Below are 8,973 nucleotides of genomic sequence, written 5' to 3' on the forward strand. Positions count from 1 at the left end.
TTATTATTATGTGTTTAAGCAGCCATTTCCGACTTAAGTACAATCGGCTGCTTAATCCAGATAAAATCTATTGGATATGCTATATTAAATAGAATATATTTATAGTCAGTTAGTTTTAATGGGATATGTATATTTGAATTCATGAGATGGTATGGGCACGTGTTGAGGATGGATGACGAGGAGGGAGTGAAGAGGGCTTGGGAGGAGGAACCTGTTAGAGGAAGAAGATCGAGAGGGAGACAGAGAATGAAATGGCGAGATCAAGCGAGGGAAGATATGGAGAGAAGAGGTTTGGTGGAGGATGATGCCTTTGATAGAAGGCAGTGGAGGAGAAGGCGCATCAGGCAACCGACCCCTTAATGTAGGATAACGGTTGGCAAGGAGAGAGAAAAAAAATAAATAGATAAAACGTTACACTTATAAAATAAATGTGTATGAATATTATTATCTATATATATTTTAAGAGATTAGTATCTGTTAAGAATCTAAAAATCTTGCGAACATCTCTCAGAAAGTCCCGCATTCTAGATGATCCAAGGTATTCATGCATAATATGTGAATATAAAGAGCATTCAATTAAAATGTGTTTCGCACTTATTCTGGTTTGACAGGTATCGCACTCTGGAGAAGGTTGACTAGACATAAGATAGCCATGGGGTTAACCTTGTGTGCCCATTACGTAGCCTGCACAAAGCGACCTCATGGTTTCTCTGCTTCTGTAAGGAATTATTAAAAGGAATTATTGTAGTCTTTATCCCACTAAGTTTGTTATTTTCAAGTAACAACCATTGGTCTCCCCAGATTTTATCTAAAATAGATTTTAAAATATTTTTTCGAGTTCTTATAATATGTTTTTTTTTTTGTATGGTGTTTTTACGTTGCATGGAACCAGTGGTTATTCAGCAACGGGACCAACGGCTTTACGTGACTTCCGAACCACGTCGAGAGTGAACTTCAATCACCAGAAATACACATCTTTCAGACTTCAATGGAATACCCGAGAATCGAACTCCCGGCCATCGAGGTGGCAGGCCAACACCATACCGATTACGCCACTGACGCGCTATATAATGTTTTTGTACATTTTATTTTCATCTTTTAATGCCTCCTCCTTTGCATTTTTACAGCAATTTCATTGCCTTCAATTCCAACATGGCTTGGTGTGCAGCTCATGGCTATCTCGATATTTCGAAAGCTTAAAAAAAATGAATATTTTCTTGCATTGCTCTTATAGCAGGGTGGTGACGATTAAAATAATCTATTAGTACTTGAATAGCACTTTTTGAATCACTTTATATAGTTTGCTGGGGGTTTTAGGGATTTTATACAAGAGCCAATGAAATTCCTGCCAATTCAGTGGAAGATATGGTGCTATATATATAGGCATTCTTCCATATTTCTCTTCTGCAATAACAGCGAACCCCGACAGCAGCATCAGTTTTTGAACCATCTGTATAAATGAAGATTGTATTTGCATGAATTTCTTGGTGTTCCAAAAATATTTGACAGCCTAACTTGGAATTTCCTGTCTTTTTACATCGAGTAACTCAGATTATACATGAGGCTTATTCCATTTCCAAAAAGGTGTTGAATTTGGTAAATGGGTCTTCTGTCTCTGCTGCCCAGTACATTGAGTTCAATTCTGGCTGGTCTGATCTTGTATATTTCTTGGTCGGTTTCGACTGGTCTGTTTTGGGTGATTATTGCTATCAAGTATTATTTGGCTTTTGTAGAATTAAATTTTGAAAGCTTTCAGAATATATATATATATATATTTATATATATATATATATATATAATAATAATATATAATATATATATATATATATATATTATATATATAAAATACTTGCATACTGGATTCATTATAATATGGGAAACATCTCCGCTTCAGTTTCAGTTCACATCTTGAAATGCTGTTTTTGCTCTGCTCATTAAGAATTCAATTTCAGCGTAATGTATGTTAAACGGACATTTCTTGGACCATGTCTGATGTTCTTAGCTACAGTAGAAAATGTGCAATTCAAGTTTAGCTTTGTATTGATTGAACCACAGTCTGAATAAATCTCCATGCTGTGGAATTTTAGTGTTGTATGGCCACTTTCGGAACCCTTGCTCAACTACAGCCGTTCTGAAACAGAACTTATACTACCTCTTTTAGTAGGGCAGCCAACTAAAAGATATTTTGTGGTGCAAAGTTCAAATTTGAGAATTTGGAATTGATTCGACATGTTCCCTTTAACCTGTAGAATTATGCAATAATCAGTCCTCCTGTTGTCTGCAGGTAGTACAGGTCAACATCCTAATGACCAGCATATAGACAGAAGCGTGGTGTCTCGTCTGTATTGGCTACTAACAGGTAACTACGTACTATGTCTGAATATACTGTTAGAGAATGATCGATAATATTATAAGAAAATTAAATAGTTGATATTAAAACACAACCAGCGTAGGCTGGCAAAACAATTGCTGCAAAACTCATCACTGAGTTTATAGCTAGTAAATTACAGTTCACACAGTGGGAGTAACTCTTGTTTAATTTCCTATTTACACATAGTAAAAGGGGTCACACCTGAATTGACATCACGTAACAGTGAGGCAGAGGTAAGCTAAGGGTAAAGGAGCTCAATGAGACTCCTGCAGCGACTTGAATTGTGTGCAAATCGCAAAGGAATTGAATGGCACCGGATGAATGACCAGGCTAGGTGTAGGGTCATTTTCACGTCCACACCTAGTTGTATTTCATACATGAAAAGTGCATTTGTACACATTCTGTATACCAGCATCATACTCTGACAAGATATCAGAACAACTTCTAACTTATGAATCTTATAGTCTCGGACCACCTGCTCAGCCAGCAAAAGATTTGACTGGCAGTTCTGGGATATTTATCGAGGACTTGCACTTAGAGCAAGCAGATAAGGGGAGTATATACTTTATGAATAACCAGATTCCCGGTACATTTCTGCAATCATATCAGTATGGCCCAATTTCCGGACCTAGAAGATAGTGGACAGAAAATCAGCATCAGCGTGTGTTGGCCAAGGAAGAACTAGAAGACACAACCGGTCTTCAGTCTGGGTGAATTTTCTTTTGTTTACAAATCATGAATGAAACTGATATAAAGTAGAGGATGATAACACTTTCCGCTTTATACAGCTGAAACATAGGCTTCTTACCGAGCATCCTTGATATGCACGCATGCAACAAAGGAAGAAATGTCTGTTATATGTAATGGCATTTGAAGATGTTGACACTGCTTTTGTTTGTTTGTTTGTATGGTGTTTTTACGTTGCATGGAACCAGTGGTTATTCAGCAACGGGACCAACGGCTTTACGTGACTTCCGAACCACGTCGAGAGTGAACTTCTATCACCAGAAATGCACATCTCTCACTCCTCAATGCAATGGCCAGGAATCGAACCCGCGACCACCGAGGTGAGAAGCAAACACCAAACCAACCACGCCACTGAGGCACTTGACACTGCTTTTGCCAGAAATCATGAGCAGGGCAGCAAGATGCTCAGAATATTACCCATGCTTCATAGCTTATGTATCGTCGTTTTAAAAATTGTTGTTATATGAGAATCAAAATTCATGATGGCTCCTGACTTTGTTGTTGCCTTTTGACTATAAATTCAATTGTTGTTGCTGAATATTAATTTGGTTATGGTTTCCCATCTGGTACTTGATTCCAGACCAGTGACACTGGAGTGGTTCCTTAAATTTTTGTAAGACTGATTTATCCTCCTGAATGATAGGATGTGGTTTAAGACACGTTACATCTTGACAAGCTTGTTACTAATTTTTAGTTGTTTCTTTCATGATAGATTTTCAGTATTATTGAGGCTAAATTCCTAGACTTATTACATATAAAACATGTTTGTTAGCCATGCTTCTTTATTGAGATTGCTACTTCAACCGTAATAATCTTGCCAGGTGGTGGGTATTGAGTTTCAAGTTTAAGGATTGGGTTCGAATTGTTTTCCCATTCCTTCCTGTTTTATTTAATTTTAGTAGCCTTGTTACCAAGGTTTGTCTTTTGATGTTCCCATTTCACTTAGCCTTGAGAAGAGGGACAACTAAAAGACCCACAGGCATTTCTGTGCATGGTTTATTAAGTCAACTATAATTTTTTTTATTAAAGAAAAGTGGACATTACACGGCACACACGAATTTCATGCAAAGGATTTCCCAGATCCACCAGCAAACCACAATTAGAGAATGGATATACCCTCCTATTTTGTGCAGTTTCCTTATTTGGACTCAAGTATTCAGCATTATTAAGTAGGTCCTTCCTTAGCCCCAGCTACTGTGTATTATTAAAAAAAGATCTGGTACCTTTCCAGTTCATCTAAAAATGATCTAGTTCAATGGAAGATTATAATTTGGAATCTGAAGCAAAAAGTAAAAAGGGGATGAAAATAAGCTTTGAAGAGTTGCTTCAAATATGCCTGAAGAAATACTGCAATATCCTCATTGTGGCATGTGAGGTATTCCGAAAGTACTGCCCCTTTCTGGGGATGTATGAAGAAATTTAAATGCAGCAGTACTGGTTTTGTTTATGAGGCATTTTATTTATAACCAGGACAGGAATTTTACATCATAGATGCTGGGGTGCAAGGTAAATTCTTGCTTGTAAGCTCATCAACATCCTGACTTGAAGCAGTAGTTTTCATTGTATGATACAGACAATGCCTTACAGTATTTATAACTCCAGAAAGAAAACTACCCTCTGTCTGGGATAAAACTTGATTTGCATTAAGATATAGTCTTTTACAGTCTTCATCATAATGCACAACAGGTGATTCTTTTCTGAGAGAATAGACAGTTTAAACTTCTCTCCCCTTGATTGTAAGCTCACCAAAATTATTATTATTATTATTTGTTTAGGCAGCCATTTCCGACTAAGTCCAATCGGTTGCTTAATGCAGATAAAATCTGTTAAAATTATCATATTAAATCAATATATTTTTAGTCATTTAGTTGAAAAAATAAATAAATGATAATTTTGATAAAACATTACTGTACACATTTAAAATAAATTTGTATGAATAAAATTATATATATGTATATATATATATATATATATATATATATATATATATATATATATTACATATATATAATATATATATATATATATATAATATAATATATATATATATATATACTATATATATATATATATATATTATTATTGTTAATATATCTCTATCTAATAAAATTATTTATATATGTTTTAATAGTTCTATATGTTAAAAATTTTAAAATCTTGCAAATATTTGAGTCGTCATCTAGGAGATGATCCAAAGTAAGTCTAACATGTGAATACTTAGAACATTCAATTAAAATGTGTTTCAGTTACTCTGGTTTGACAGGTATCACATTCTGGAGGTGGCTGATTAGACATAAGAAATCCATGAGTCAACCTTGTGTGCCCATTACGCAGCCTGCACAAAGCGACCTCATGGTTTCTCTGCTCCTGTAAAGAATTTTTAAAGGGAATGATAGTGGCCTTTACCACTCTAAGTTTGTTATTTTCAAGTGATAACCATTGGTCTTCCCAGATTTTGTCTAAAATAAATTTAAAATAATTTTTAGTCTTTATATGTTTTGTACATTTTACTTATATCATTTAATGCTGCTTCCTTTGCATTTTTACCAGCAATTTCATTGCCTTTAATTCCAACATGACCTGGTGTTCAGCACAAGGATATCTTGATATTTCGAAGGCTTAAAAAATGAATATTTTCTTGTATTGCTCTAATAGCAGGGTGATGATGATTAAAAGAATCTATTGCTTGAATAGCACTTTTTGAATCACTATAAATAGTGTAATGTTTGCTGGGAGTTCTAGGGATTTTATACAGAGCCAATGAAATTCCAAAAACTTGTAGAACCAGTCTGACAACAGATGTGAAAGTTTAGAATTAAGAGATTAAAAAGTTCGATAATTGATTAAGGAGTCAAACTTACATAGAATGAAAGTTAAAAAGCGACTTGGGGGATAAATGCACAACTATAGTATGGTTCTTGACCTTTCTATATCCCATTCCTTATCTGATATGCAACTCCTTCAGTTTCTGTAACAACATTAATTCACATAAGCAAATGTTGAAACTTTGGATTTTAACTTCAAAGTTTCTTTTATAGGATGACAGGCAGTTCATGATCCAATCACATAACAACAGTACATAAATGAAAAAGGGTAATAAAACAGCACTCCAATGCTTCTTTGTTTTGACACAAAACAAATATATTTACAATATCTCCATCACAGAATTTTCCTCTATAACCATTAGGAACTGAAAAGCTCTTCATAATAAATTTGATGTAACAACCAATGTAACGACAATAAAAGAAGATTAAAAAAAGAACCCTCACAAACTTGTCAGCAGATATTTGCTCCAAATTTATATTAATCTTTTCCCCCCAATACACAGATATTAATTTCAAAATAAGGTGTAATATCTGTATACATTATTTATACTGTACGCCATTATATTTCTTCATACAGTATTTTGTAATGTGGATATGATTGCTTGTACACTCCTGTGAACCCTGTACCAAAACTTTTATCTATGGTAATTTCACCATGACAAAAATAAAGATCAGCTTTTCTTGCTTTGCTGTTTTGTATCTGGGCTTGAACTAGAACTTCATATAATTACATACAAATATTAAATCTCATTATCATTCCAGCTCTTTGCTAGTTAATTGATACACGACCCCTTGATGTAATAAAAACAAATAAATGACACACTCTTGAAATTTAGTTTATGATATTGACAAAATTGCTAAAATAACAGCAAATTACTTTGTTTTTTATTCAATCAATGGATCAAACGTAAAAAATAAAAGGCCTCACGTCATACAAACATACAAGTTAGTATTCATTCACCGCATCTGATGTAAAATTTCATAAACAGTTACAAGGCAAACTTTCTCACAAATATCTAAACTTCCTATATCTTACACTTCTCTGCATAGCAGTGTATATTCACGGTCAATGTTTGAGTACTTGAATAATGTTCTCCCTTGCTTATGAATACTGTTTTAATTTCTGAGCTAGGATATAAATTTACCTTTCAGTCTGCAAGAAAGGGCTTAGATATTAGTGAGTGGACCAATCAAAGACACCAATTCCCTTATCAGTGACTTAAACATGATTTAAGAAACTAGACCATGTCACCAAACACACACGTATGTACATACATACATATTATATATCCATTCAAGTGGAAGTGTAAATATAAAACTGTAGCACCATAGCACACTGTACAGTGGGATGAAGGCAATAAGAAAGAGAGCCTGGTATCCTGTATGCAAGTATGATGTTAATGCACAGTATTACTATTAACATGTTTATCTGGATGGATATGAAAGCATATGAGTGATGTACATATACATGTTTGTTTTCCTGTATGTATATATATACATACAAAAACACAACAAAGAAAGAGATAGAACATGCAAATTCAGTAATTACATCTGATTCCACCTTTAAAATTGCTGGAATTTCCTTGAGTGGAGTCACACGGTGTTCCTGTTTATTATAATAAATTCAAACACATGCTGTGGAGGGCAGGGCTAGCAACTACCAAGTGTATTTGTTACACTACTTGGTTCTGATACTGGGTCAATCTGTAGTTCATCAATTGCTGCGAATTTTGCATTTTTTAAATTGCATTTATCTATAATTTTTCAAACATCAATGCTCAGTGGAGATTGGTTTTTGACCAATAATATTTTTCCTGTCCAAATTTTCTCGTTGTCAGTATTTTCAGATTTTTGCTCTTCTTTCCTCCATTCTTGTTGTTCTGTCTCTTTCAAATGGCATGTATTGTGCGTATGTACATATTTACTGTACATATAATTCATTTAATCATTTATTTGCTATATAACAAACATAAGGAATAACAAAAGCTACAATAAAGCAGGTCCACACAGACCAACATGGTCAATGGCAAACATTTACAGTGAGAAAACATTAAGAAGATATAAAACCTCCAAAATATAAATTATCATAAAGATACAACCTTCTATTTCACACAATTGCTCCCCAATCTACATGGAATCCAGATCCCAAACTGCTGCCAAACTATAGTACCTTTCCTATTGAAAGTTATCAATGGTCACCATGAATCCATAAAGTTTGACAGACATTACAATCATTTGACCAACTTGATGTATACTAGAAAACGTAACCAAAGAAAACAAAGTTTTCTGAACATATAAAATTTCAGTGCTGCACTGATAACTTTGTCATGATTTTTAAAAAATCAAAAATATTCTAGAATTTCCATATTTTTGCAAATTTTGCAAAACCCAAAATTCTCTTGACACCAAACATCACGTTGATAAAAACTAATATAATCCATGATAAAATGCTTTAATAACAAAAGCCATTATTCCAAAAAAAAAAAACCTCTAGTTTTAATAAATTCCAACATGCCAATGATTTACTGTATATGAAACACTGTACAAACAATGATGATAAACATTTACTTGAACTTATGGGCCATAAAAAAGACATTAACTCCAGCTAAAAATATTATATATTTTGGGATGTGACTTTAAACATGATGGTGGTTACCCTAAACCCTGGTATGTAGTTGTATGTCATGTCACTGAAAGGTAACTGCTTTGGAAAAAGTATGTGACCAAGTGATAGATTGCTAAACACACAATCACCAGCTCATGTGAAAAAGTATATTATTTATAAAAAATAAAATACATCAAAGTGAGTTACTGCATCACTGAAATTTATATTTGTAGTTTAAATTTCAATATAGCAAACCCCACAGAGAAGAGAGAGAGAGAGAGAGAGAGAGAGAGAGAGAGAGAGAGAGGAGAGAGAGAGAGAGAGAGAGAGAGAGAGAGAGAGAGAGAGAGAGAGAGAGAGAGAACTTGACATACTAGACTGATTAGTTGACCAATGACTTCCCAATATCTTATAAGTATGTAAAA

Source organism: Macrobrachium nipponense, chromosome 11 (assembly GCF_015104395.2).
Source record: "Macrobrachium nipponense isolate FS-2020 chromosome 11, ASM1510439v2, whole genome shotgun sequence".
NCBI lineage: Eukaryota > Metazoa > Arthropoda > Malacostraca > Decapoda > Palaemonidae > Macrobrachium > Macrobrachium nipponense.